Source organism: Equus asinus, chromosome 4 (assembly GCF_041296235.1).
Source record: "Equus asinus isolate D_3611 breed Donkey chromosome 4, EquAss-T2T_v2, whole genome shotgun sequence".
Lineage (NCBI taxonomy): Eukaryota > Metazoa > Chordata > Mammalia > Perissodactyla > Equidae > Equus > Equus asinus.
Window position 1 is genome coordinate 43,763,222 of NC_091793.1, and position 12,772 is coordinate 43,775,993.

The 12,772-nt window shown below is 49.5% G+C and overlaps 1 protein-coding gene across 2 annotated transcripts in view; it reads left to right on the forward strand.

The window, feature by feature from the left end:
- Positions 1-12,772, forward strand: part of CHST11 (carbohydrate sulfotransferase 11) — a 255,306-nt gene that overhangs the window by 155,748 nt on the left and 86,786 nt on the right. The gene's annotated exons all lie outside the window — the stretch shown is intronic.

A 12,772-nucleotide genomic window follows, 5' to 3' on the forward strand; every position in this document is an offset into this window, starting at 1 on the left:
CTGTTAGGCACATGTTATTATGAGCCTCTTTCAGGCCAGGAAAGCCGGGTTTGAAAAGCCTCGAGACCCTGCCTGAGGTTCCCAAGTTAGTTGCAGAGCTAGGATTGGACTGGAATCTGTTTTACTCTCAGTTTCACGTGCTTTTCTCCCAAGGCCAGCCTCGGGGGGGTGGACCGGTGTGGTTTCTGCAGAAGCCTTCAATGGCTTCCTTCTGCTGTGGAGCGATTTTTAAAAAAAGAATAAAATCTAACACACCAACTCATCTGGACACTTGCCCAGGAATTAGAGTATTGTGTGTTTGGCAAATTATGAGTTTTGTGCCAGTGCATGCAAAGTAGGCAAGAAGGAAGAAAAAAGAAGATCTCCCGTGGAATAACAGAGTGAGGAGTGCAGCGCTTGGCGTGGCAAGCTGACATCGTGGAGGTCACCTTCGAGAGCTTAATAAATTGTGCGGAGACTGCTACTGATGGACGAGGCACAGTGGCGTCCCCTGAAAACAGTGTCCTGGCAGCCCTGGGCACCCAGGAGGCACTCCATCAATGACTTGGTTCTAGAAGAAAGTTTCCCCCACACTGTAGATGCAGGGGTGCGAGAGGCTTGGAGGGCAGTGGCGGGGGGAGGGAGAGAGAGAGGCAATGAAATGGCATTACTTTGCACCCAGCGTTTTGCAATAATGAGAATTACCCACTCTGTCCTCAGTGCTGGACACGTGGTAAAAAAATTCAGGAACTTCCCTGCTTTGTTTTTGTGTACATCCTTCATTCTTCCCGCAAGGGAAGAGTGGCCTTGATGACCTTGGGCGGAGGAGGTCACCTCGGTGGAGGAGGGGCTGGAGCTTTTGAGAGGATTTTGGTCCAGTGCTTTGGTCAAGATCTCCTAGAGCTGCAGCCAGACCCTGGTGGGTTTGCATTTCTCTTCCAAGCAGGGAATCTTCTGTTTATACTTTAAAGGCTGGGTGCCATGATGGAAATACCTGATCAACCCTGGGGTCCTCAGACCTTTGCATAGTTAATCCCTCTAGTTGGAAGCCAAGTCTGTGCTAGGGGTCTCTGGGAGATGCAGTGATGGGGAGGAGATGATGGGGAGGAGATGATGGGGAGGATGGGCAGCCCACATGTTCACGAAGTCTCCAGGGCAGAAAAGAGAGGACCAGGTTCCCATCCAAGCCTTTGCCAGCCAATGGGACAGTTCCACATGGACTGGAATTTGAAATTGAATTTGCTTTGAGCGTAAAATGTGGGAGGCACAGCAGTGCTTGGTGAACTTTGACCCAGGGTTCTGCACACTGTAGATGCTGCCTCAGTCAGCGTTGCTGAGAGCCTAGCCAGTGTAGGGGTGATTAAGAATGGGGCCTCAGGAGCCAGACGGCCTGGGTTTCCATCCCACACTCTGTGATCCTGGGCAAGTCACAGATAATACTAGCCCCACCTCATGGGGTTGTTACTGAGTTGAATGATTGCGTACTTGTGAAGAGCTTAGTACATAGTATTTATTAGTCACTATTATTCTTCTTTATTTTTAGCCCTATTTTCACATAGCTAAGATAGCCTTTTATACCTGGATCTTTCAGGACCCCCTGAAATTGGGCCACCAGTTTCCCTCTTGGTCCAAAGCTATCCAGCGTAACACCATCAGGCTAATTTCTGAATTAACCTAAAGCTTTGTGCTCATAGCTTTATTTGCATTAAAAAAATTAATACTGGATGTAAGAAACCTGATTGGCAGTTTGGCGTCCGTTCACGTGAAAATGATCTGTGGCTTCGCACTGAAAAACCTTAATGTGAGCCAAGAACGTGACACCCTGGTTTGTTCATTTTGAAACGGAGGATGTTTGGATGCATATAATTTAATTAACATTTATTGAACACCTACTGTCTTCAAGGCGCTGTGCTGTTCATCGTTAATGTCTCAACAGCCCCCCACACACCTGGTAATGTTTTTGAGAAGAAAAACACTTTAAACAAATATTAACTTAGAACCCTAGATGAAAGAGAACGGTTCCACTTTGGGGTGGGGCTTGGGGGAGCCCAGAGCCCCCGCCCAGCCTCTCATCTGCAAGCTAGTCCTGTTTGGGGTTCCCCAGCTTTGCTCCCCCGACCTCCCCGACCCGGTCCCTGCTTCTTTGTGCCGGTGGGAGAACTGACCAGAAGTGACCCGCCCAAGGCCATTCTGGGAGGTCTGGATGAAACAAAAGCTGAGCCCATGACTCCCAGCCCGGCACTTTATTTCTTCTCTTTTTAGTCTTTTATTGCTCTTTGCTCCTAATTTAAAAAATTACTTGTTCTTTCCACTGCCCCTTAATTCCTCGCGGTCCCGGCTCTGGCTAACCTGACCTAATTTCTTTTCTCAGGCATGGATCTTGCTTCCAGAAGCTCTCGTAGGTGTTTTCTTGGGTTATCCCCACTCTCCCTTTCTCTAATACAAAGTTAACATTTCATCCTCTCTTTTTTTCTCTCTCTGCGTGGGCGAGACCACCGAGTCCTGGATTTACTGATTAGGTGACATTAGACAAGGAAAGTTATTTCCCTGGGCCTCAGTTTCTTTATCTGTAGAGTGGGGATAAGACGCTCACTTAGTCGGGCTGTCAGGCTCAAGGGAGGTGTGGCCGCACCCAGCACAGTCCCCATTCCATGTTCGGTTCCATCCTTCCTGCCCGCCCCAACTCTTAGAGATTCATGAAAAATGCAGAGATTTTTCAATGTTCCTTAACAGTTGTTTGCATTTTCGGTGCAATCAAACTTGCAGTTTGATTGAAAGGAGAAGAATGATCGCCAAATAAGCTAAAAATGGCACAGGGCAATGACAGTAATTGTCAGCAGCAGGATAATTGATCTAATTACACGAAGGAGAGCAGCTCGCTGGGGAGCGTGCCTGTCAGCCCCGCAGGCAGCAGCTGACGTGGGTCCCACGTCTGGGTGCTACACGAGGACTGGAAGGAACAAGACGAGGCGAGGGGCCAGGGACAGGAGCAGCATCTCTATAGTGGGAAATAGTTCCGGCAGACGATCACTGGTGTGTATCCTACCGGGCTGCCTCTGGAGAACGGAGCATGCATTTGGGATGACTTAGAAAATATTTTACAACTGCTGTGTTTACTGTTAACTGGCCCCGTCCTGGTGGGGAAACTGTTAAATTCCTAAAACCCAAGGCAGGGGCCATCATTTACAGTCCCAGGCTGGGAAGAGCCGCCCTGTCCATCTTGAAGGAAGAATCGAAGCCCTGACACGGCTCCAGGGGGGAAAGGAGGCTGCGAATTGATGAATCTTGTTGGTTTTGATCCTGAGCTGTGCTCCCCTCCAGGAGCAAGTCCCAAGGGCCAGGGGCTGCCATCCTGCACTCATGGCACTCCCTCCCCATGCCATGGGCCATCCCACTCTGCCCTGGGCCTAATAACCACCCGAATATTCTGTCTAGGGAGGCCTTTACCCTTTTTAAAAAATTGTGGTAAAAAACACATAACATAAAATTTACGATCTTAACCATTCTAAGTCCGCAGTTCAGCAGTGTTACGTGTGGTCACGGTGTTGTGCAACAGACCGCCTTGACATTTTCATCTTACGCAATGGAAACTCTACCCATTGAACATCTCCCCATCCCCCCTCCCCGCCTGCCCTGGCAACCACTTTTCTACTTCCTGTTTCAATGAGCTTGATTCCTTTAGATCCCTCATGTAAGTGGGATCATACAGTATTTATCTTTTGGTGACTGGCTTATTTCACCTAGCCTAATGTTCTCAAGTTTCATCCATTTCATAGCATGTGTCAGAATTTCCTTCCTTTTCAAGGCTGAGTAATATTCCATTGTGTGTATATACTACCTTTTCTCTATGCATTCATCCGTTGATGGGTATTTGGGTTGCTTCCACTTGCATTTACCGTTTTTAAACAAATATTTACTGAGCACCTACCACGTGGTAGGTACCCTGTCAGCTGCCACCTCAGTATCTCCTACATGTGCCAAAATGTGTCCGAGTGGGAGGGGCAGTGTGTGTGTGAGTCCAGGTAGCTGACAAGAAAGAAAGTGACATCCCCCATTGAGGGAGAGCCACACATAGACCCCTGTCACAGCACCTGTGTAACATGGCAACCCATGTTTCTCAAGGCCCTGGTCTGAGGTCTGTCTTCATGTCGTCATTTCCATGATCTCATTTAATCATATCAACAACCCCATAAAGTAGATGCTGGCATTATCTCCAGTGAGGAAACAGAGAGATGGAGTGACTTGCCCGTGGACACACAGCAGGTTGTGGCAGAACCAGATTCAAACCTGGGCAGTCAGCCTCTGGCCTGCAATTCCTAGGCAGTAGATGTATAGAGTCAGACTGTGGGGTCAGGCCCAAGCACTGAGGAGTGGCCTGAAAAAGCTTCCCAGGCAGTTCCCCTGCACGGCCTTGATGAATGACACCCCAGACCCTTGTCCCCAGCCCAGTTCCCCCAAAAGAGCTGCAGGGACCAGCTGGAAAACCTCAGGAGGGTGCTATATTTACGTTTCAGTGTCCCTTGCACCTGCAGGGGACCAAGATGCTGCTCCCAGGGCAGTTGAATGCCCCCACCTGTTCCATGGATGGGAGCAATTCATGGATGCGCGGGTCATTTCCCAGGTGGCGGAATGCATGGGGTGCCGTGTGAGGCCAGGGGGGCCCCAGTGTGCTGGATGCCCTCTGTAGCCTTTGGCTGCCTTCGTGTGATACGGTGAGGGGTGCCAGGTTTATGACACTCAGTTCACAGTATTTATGGGGCATCTAATATGTGCTAGGGGCTGGGGATGCAAAGGCTATCCGGAAGACGAGGGCCTGACTTCACGGGGGCGGGGGACTTTTGGAAGACTGGTACCAGGGACTTGAGGGGAGGGAGCCTCCCGGCTGCCCGCAGTCACTGGGTCTGGGACGAATAACCCCCACATTCAGAATACTCCAGGCTTACCCGAGCCCTGGGCGGCGTCTGAAGACTTTTCCATTGGCTGCTCTCTGTGGAGTTCTCTATAAAGTCTTGGGGCCAGGAGTGTGAGGGAAGCTGACTGGTTGTCACAGCAGGATCGTGATGAGATCAACAGAAAGACGCCCACAGACTCGGGGGGAAGTGGGCCCGTCTCGACAGGGTTGTAAAGTGGACGATCACAGTGTGCTCCTGCCTGGGGGTGCAGCAGTCCAGGTCCCTGGATTCCGCCTGGGGATAACAGCCTGCACAGAGCGAGAGCACAGAAGGAGGGTCCACCGGCTGGGGAAGCTTCTTCACCATTCCTATGGGTGTTTTTTCTCCCATGCACCCCCTGCCCCCAGCCTAAGGCTCTGGGCACTTTGGCTTGTCTGCTCACCAGGAGCCAGGGATGGATACCAGACGACCCCAGCACCCTGGTGAAGGTGGGTGATGCAAGGTCACTTCCAGAAAGATGCTAGTGGATGGGGTAACCACGCAGCCCTTCCATCCCTACTTTCTGTTAATCTCCACTTCCAGCTTCCCCCAAAGTATGGACCTTGTCATCAGATCACCAGCCCCGCCATGGGGATGTTCGTGGCATCTGTAAGGACTGAATGAAGTGTAGGTGAGGCGTTTCGCACAGTCAGGCGAATAAGGAACATGCCGTTAGCTCTCGTTTCTCTTGTCCTTTGCCTGCTGGCAGGTGTGCTTTGGGTTTTTCTCTCTGTCTTATCCCTTCATGAATTTCTGGGAAATGCTCATAAATTGGTGGCGGTGCGTTCACACCGGGAACAGCGGATGGAGATGGCAGGGGGCTTTGTGGAAGACACGGGGAGGTTTCTGCATGCCCTGCTTTTTGTGGCTCAGGGGTGAGCGACTTTGCAGAGCTCTGAGCAGGCTTCCAGCTGCTCGGAACAAATCCTGCTGACCTTCGAGCTGGAGCCACAGGCCTCATTTCACGGCATTTCTTTTAATTCTTTCCTGATTGATTTGAGAGATGCCAGTGTGAGGGCAGCTCTGCCCCTCCAGCCCAAGCAGGACAGCGAGGGACGGGTTCTTTCTCTGTTCTCGCTGCCTGAAGATCCCTCACGCCTTTGCCCAGAAGCCCCAGGCTAGAGGATGAAGGGTGGGGCCAAAGGCTGGAGGGGAGGGGCAACTGTCTTCTTGTTTGTAACTTGGCATTTGGGGAACCGGAGCCGCCCCGAGGCTGGCGAAGGTGTGGGAGGCAGGGGCCTCCTTCTTGGTTTTCACAGCCAGAGGTCACTGGCAAAGGTCAGGCTGCCTTGCCTCCCACCTTGTTGCTCAGACAGAATATACTAGATAGCCAGCCTAATGGGGAAACGATGTTCCAGGAAATGGAGAAGAGATTTGGGTAAAAAGAAGAGTGGCAGTGCAACCATTTTGAACCCAAGAAGCACATTTGGGTTAGAAAGTTCCACAGTGTGATAGGAGTACTGTTAAACAGGTTAAAGCAGGGGGGGCTCATTCAGATATATTACGGAGACCCCTATATAGTGGCTTATATGAATTAAGAGGTGGGTTTTTTCCTCTCTTGTCATGAGAAGTGCAGAGTTAGAGCTGTTCTTGTTGGGTCAGTAGCTCCAAAATGGCAGAGCTGAAGTCTCTGTGATTTTCCTAGCTTTTCCCTTGTGGTTGCAAGATAGCTGCTGCAGCTCCAGTCATTGTGTCTAAGTCCCAGGCAGCAGAAGGGATGAAGGGATCAAGACAAAAGGGGCAATGCCTAGAGCTAGAAATAAAAACTTTTTGAACAAATCCCAGAGATTTCTGGTTACAATTATTGGGCAGAACTATGTCAGATGGCTATCACTAAGGAGGTCAAGAAATTTTATATCCACTCCCAATAAAATCGGTTTCTCTTGGTAAAGAACAGAGGGGAAACCAGATGTCAGGTAGGAATTAGCAGTCCTGCTATAGCGCTTCTCTTGGATTAAATCAAATTCTGCCCACTTCAATAACCTCCACCCAGTTTTCCTCATTTCTCTTTCTTATTTCCTATCCCTTGTCCAACTCGTGCTTGAGGCTCCCCAGCACTGAGACGGAAGTGGTCAGCTTGGGACTGAGGTCTGGGGTCTGTCTTCACAGACTAAAGGGAGTACCCCGACCCTGACACAGCACAGATTTCACCAAGTGCCCACTGTTAGATGCACCTCCGCCATCTTGTATCACCCACTATGGGGCCAACTGCGGGATGCTGGCGGAGGTCAGGGTGTACGGGGCGACCTTTCATTGGCCTTTGTGGAATTTGAACCCCGTGACATCCCCAGCCCCAGGCTAACTGATGGGTCTCATTGACACACAAGTGGCCCCTGCAGGCTTTGCTCATGGGACATTGGAGTGTTGCCCCCAGCCCTGAGATGGAGAAGATGGCACACCCACAAACCATCTTCACAGCCTCAGGGGGTGTGTTGGGCTGGAGGGGAGACAGTGGAAGAGAAAGGAAGGCCAAGTGCTTATTTACTGTCTTTCTGTTTAAGAAGCATTCACTGACCCCTTCTGGACACTGAGGCCGCAGAGGTGACCCAGCCCACATCGCTCCCTCTGGACCACACTCGGGAAGTTTCAGTGTTTCTGATAGGTGGAATTCTTTGCAAAAGGACCATATGCTGGCGAAGACCTTTAGACATTGCCTAATCGAACTTCTTTTTTTAATTGATGAAGGAGGGAAGTAAGTGTGGCCCAGGCAAATGATGTGAGTTACTTAAGGCCACAAAGCGTGTAAAGCTTGTGAAGCCCGTCTCAGCTCTGGGTCCCTGGACCGTCAGGCCCATGCGACCACACCGGTTTGTTTTACCAGTTACGGAACAATCCAGCACAGTCGTATTCGCTGTCCTGGGAAGCATCTATAACTCACGATTTGCAGGTCTTTCTCATCTCTGAAAGGGAAACAAGAAGAATAAACTTTAAAGGTTTCACATCCTTTACCCTCTATGACCGTTTGTCTACACTTTAAATTATTGTCTGCCGTCTGCATTTTATAATACAAGACTTGCGACCTTTTGCTAATTCTCCTGGGCGAGAGGCTGATGGATGAGAAACGGAAAAGCTGTTCACGGAGAAGAGTGTAAGCTTTTGCAGGAACCCGCCTCTCCGGCAGCAGCTTTCTGGAGAATTGATCTGGACGTCTCGGCACCCTCTTCCTTCCATGGCAGACGAGAAACGCCCCCAGAATCATTTGCAGGGCAGCCCCCCTCCCATGTTCGGTCTGTGGGCAGCATGCGGGAAATAAGGCACGATGCATTTCACAGCTTGGAAAATTAGCAATAATTGTCTCCAATCGCTGGGATTTGGGAAGGAAAAGAAGATATAAAATTCCAGGTGCCCCGTGTGTTTGAATAAACAGGGGATCGTGGCGCTGGCTACCTGGGCGGCTCCTGCCACCTTCCTCTCCATGGCTGCTCAGGACCCCAGTGGACATCCATGCATTTTTGAGGGTCCAAGGGCTCCGGTGTGGTGTGTCGGGAACACTCAGAGAGAGAGCCTTGCTCAATGAGCCACTGTGTCTGTCTTGGCTCCGGCTGGAGCGTGGTGTCCAAGGGAGCCTGGGCCCGAATAAAGACACGCTTTATTTCCCCTGCAGTTGACAGAGGGGGATTTTGAAGGTAGCGGGGGAAACAGAGTGAGCAGTGTTCAGGGACGCAGCCCACCTTCCTGGGTAGTTTTCCACTGCGACCGCCGAAGCAAGCTGGCTGCGAAGACTGAGAGGTTTATGAGCATGCCGTGGGCACTGGGCCGGGCGCCGACCTACAGGCCCTTTTGCAGTGCCCCCCGCTGCAGCATCTCTCGGTCAAGGAGATGAGGAAGACCTGTGTCCGTGTCCGTTTCCTGTGGCTGCAGGAACAAGGTGCCACAAACTGGGTGGCTTAACCGACAGGAATTGATGGTCCCCACAGTTCTGGAGGCCAGAGGAGGTCCAAAATCAAGGTGTGGGCAGGGTTGGTTCATTCTGAGGCTGTGAGGGCAGGAGCTGGTCCAGGCACCTCTCCTTGGCTTGTAGATGGCCATCTGCGTGTTCACATGGCGTTCTCCCTGTGCAGCTGCTTGTGTCCAAATTTCCTCTTCTTATATGGACTGTGGCGCACCCTGATGACCTCACTTTAACTTGATTATCTCACTAAAGACCCTATCTCCAAAGATGGTCACAATTTGAGGTACTGGAGGTTAGGACTCCAGCATATGAAGATCAGAGGGACACAGTTCACCCCACAATAGCTTGTACCTTATATTCCATCTTGTTTATCTGGAGATGGGGAGGCAGCCCTAGGGGTCCCTAACTCTGGCACATCATGACGGAATGATGATTGGCCCTTCTTTCTGCCTTCTGCCTCCATCCTCGTCCTTCTAGATACACTTGTCAGAACCCCACAGCATCTGAACCCTGTTTGTACCAAAATAATTAGAGCTGCTTGTTACTGGTTGCTCCTTAGGGACCAAGCAAGGTGCTAGGCTCTTTATTGATATTAACTCATATAATCCTCATGATCACTCTTGAGGGAGGCTCTGTTATTATTCCCATTGTACAGACAAGGGCACTGGGGCACAGGGAGGTTAAGTAGTTTGCCCGAGATCACACAGCTAGTAAGTGATGGAGCCAAGATTTGTACCCAGGCCATCTGGTTGCAGAAGATACATTATAAACCATTTCCATTTCACTTAATAGTCTCAATATTTGACATGTAGCCCTCCATAGCCTACCAAGGGCTCCAGATAGGTTCTCTCGCTTGCTCTCCATCACAAAGAGCAACATTGGAGGAGCTGAGAAGGGATGGGTTCTCACCAGGGTCATCTAGCTCGGTGCTTGAGAATTGGGATGCATTGGGTAAGAGCACAGGGTCTGGGTTCCGCATCTATGCGCTGTCATTTACCATCTGTGTGATGTTGGACAAGCGATATGACTAACCTCTTTGGGCCTTACTTCCCTCATCTGTAAAGTAGAGATATGACCATCTCTTAGGGTTGTTTAGGGAGGATCAGATGAGTGGCTGGCACATGGTAACTGCCTAATGAATATTATTGTTGGTGGTAACATTGTTTCACCATTTCCTTCAACGAACCATCACCCATTACTGTCTCCACCCATCCTCCATCTTTACAGTCCATAGCAGCACCATCCCATATGGTAGCCCTGAGCTCAGGTGGCTGTTGAACCCTTGAAATATGGGTAGTGTGAACTGAGATGTGCTGTAAGGGTTAGATACATACCATATTTTGCAGGTTTAGGACCCCCAAAATGTAAAGTATCTCATTCATAATTTTTACACTGATTATACATTGAAGTGATGTTTTAGATATATTGGGTTAAGTAAAATATATTATTAAAATTAATTTCATTTGTGTCTTTTTACTTTTTCTAATGTGGCGTCTAGAAAATCCAAAATGGCACCTGTAGATCACATATACTCCTTTTGGACAGTACCGGTCTAGACTGAACACTGTAAGCTCAGGGACCACATCTGCTTTGTTTACTGCTGTGTCCCAGCACCGCACTCAGATCCTGGCCTCATAGGAGATGCTCAAAAATACAGTTGTTGGTTCAGTTTTAATTGGACAGATGGTCAGTTCTTAGCCTCGGAAAGGTCTTAGCTCCCGCTTCCCCAAGCTTGGGGAGGCTCTGCAGACTGGAGTTTTCGTCTCATTGGGTCTCTGGTGTTGTCACTACCCCTCAGGCTTGGCCCAGGTTGGCCTCCCGCTAAATGGCTGGGTTGATGGCCGGCTTCCGCCTCTGTTGAGGTTGCCTTGCTATTCGGCCCAAGGGAAAACACTGCTGTGGAAGTCTCTTCTATTTTCAGCATGTTCGAAAAGCCAGTTTTGCACAGAGGACATGAAAGCTCCCTTCATTGGCCAAAGGAGGCCCATGAAAAGGATCACTGTGTACGGTGAGCAGGAGAGAATGGCCGGAAGGAAATTTCCACCAAGTTTGAGGTCCTCTTCTGGACTTGGCTTCTCAGATTGAGTCTTGTGAAGATAGGAAATTTAATCTTTCTACCTCTGTTCCTCCTCCTCCTCATCCCCTTCTTCCCAAAAGCAACCCCAAACACAGCCCTTGTGAGGGGGTGTGTCGCCAACATTCCTCTTTGACCTCAGGTCTGTGGTAACAGACTAGCTCCACCCCAAATCCTGACAAATTCCAAGACTTTAGGCCACCAAGTGGGGCATCTCAGGAGAGGGATTTCGGCCAAAGAATGCGGGAGCTGGAAAGGGTCCTAGAGAAGAGTCTGGTCCAGTCTCTCCCATCTTGGATTCCTGTGGTTCTTATCCTCCCCAAACATCTCTACTGCTGGTGAGGGCTCCCCATGCAGGAGACGTGGGCCCCAGTGACCACAGCCAGAGCTCAGCTAACCAACCCCACTTTCTCCTCATGTCTCCTTTCAGATTGCCATGAGCCTGGCTATCCCATTCGCTCTTCTGAGGGGCCAGGGGGATGTCAGTGAATTTATATGAACTTGGATTCACCTCCACCCAAATCCTGACAGCGTGACTTGACTTTTGTCTTTGAGCGAGTGACAACTTCTCTGAGACTTGGTTTCTTCATCTATAAAAATGGAAATGGTAGCACCTGCCTAACTTGTCGTTGAGGTTAAATGAGATAATATGTAAATGGCAGCAAACAGTACCCAGCGTGGGGTAGACATTTAGGAAGCAGGAGCCCTTCTCTGCTGGTTCCTAAGCGTTTGCTGCTCCATCTCACCCTGCTCTGCCTCCTGGCTCTCGGCAGCTAGAGCTAAGCTCCTTCGCTCCTCTGGACAGGACAGGTGAGAGCAGGGCTCCTGGGCCCTGAGGCTGGTTTCTAGGATTTTCACCCAACTTCATGACACCCCGTGAAGATTTCTCTCCCATGGCAGATGTGAAATTATTGGATAAAGTATTCTGGAAGTTGGAGATTCCTGGTATTTCTACGTCTTTGCTTTTCAGAAGCCACCTGTTCTTCCTGTTGGTATCAGGACTAGATCAAGGAATCTTGGCAAAGAGAAGACGCTACTTTTAATTAGACATCCTGGGCCTCGTTTCCCATTTGGGGATCACTCAGTGAGCTCCATCTGGGTGGAGGAGAATGAGATCAGGAAGTCATTTTTAAAAGAAATATAAACTCGGAGGGTCCCAGGGATTAACTAAAGTCGAGGACCCATTGCGAACACGGCACCTGGCCTGCAGTAGCATCTTAGTGTGTGTTAGTCCCTTGTCCTTGGGGTGATGCCTAGTGCAAGTCGTAGAGGAAAGGAAAAGCACTTGGAGTCCTAGACCAGGGTTCACGTGTCAGCATTGTCTCTCATTAGCTGTGTGCCCCCGAGCAAGCCACTTGGCATCTCTGAGTCGCAGCCTCCTCTCTTAAAAATTGAGAATAATCACGACTCCACCTTCTTCATGTGGCGATTGTGAGGATTGAATAACTAAAGGAAAGTGCTTTATCCATGAGAAAACACACAATGTTAGCTTCCCGTCCTTATTATTGTGGTTAATGATAATAATTGTGCCTTTTTAAAAATTTGGTTTGAATAAATATTAATCAATTCCCAGCAGTGATTCAAACTAGATTTTTTAAAATAACAGTTTCTAGGCCGTTTCCCAACTCTTGCAACCAAATATTGATAATATTTGCTTTCTGGCCGCAGAAACTTAGTTTTCTTCCATCCTTTCTTCCTTTTTGCCTGATCCATAAGCGAGCCTCAGCTCGCCAAGGTACCAGATGGAAAGACTAGGAGCTCTTTAGAGAAGAAAGACAAAGCTCTCTGAAAAACTGCAGATATAGAATGTTTAATTTCAGAGGAGGAGGGTCTGCTTTTGTTTTTTGGGTGTAATGCAAGTAGCGTTTATTGCTCCTTGAGCTTTTCATTGGTTTA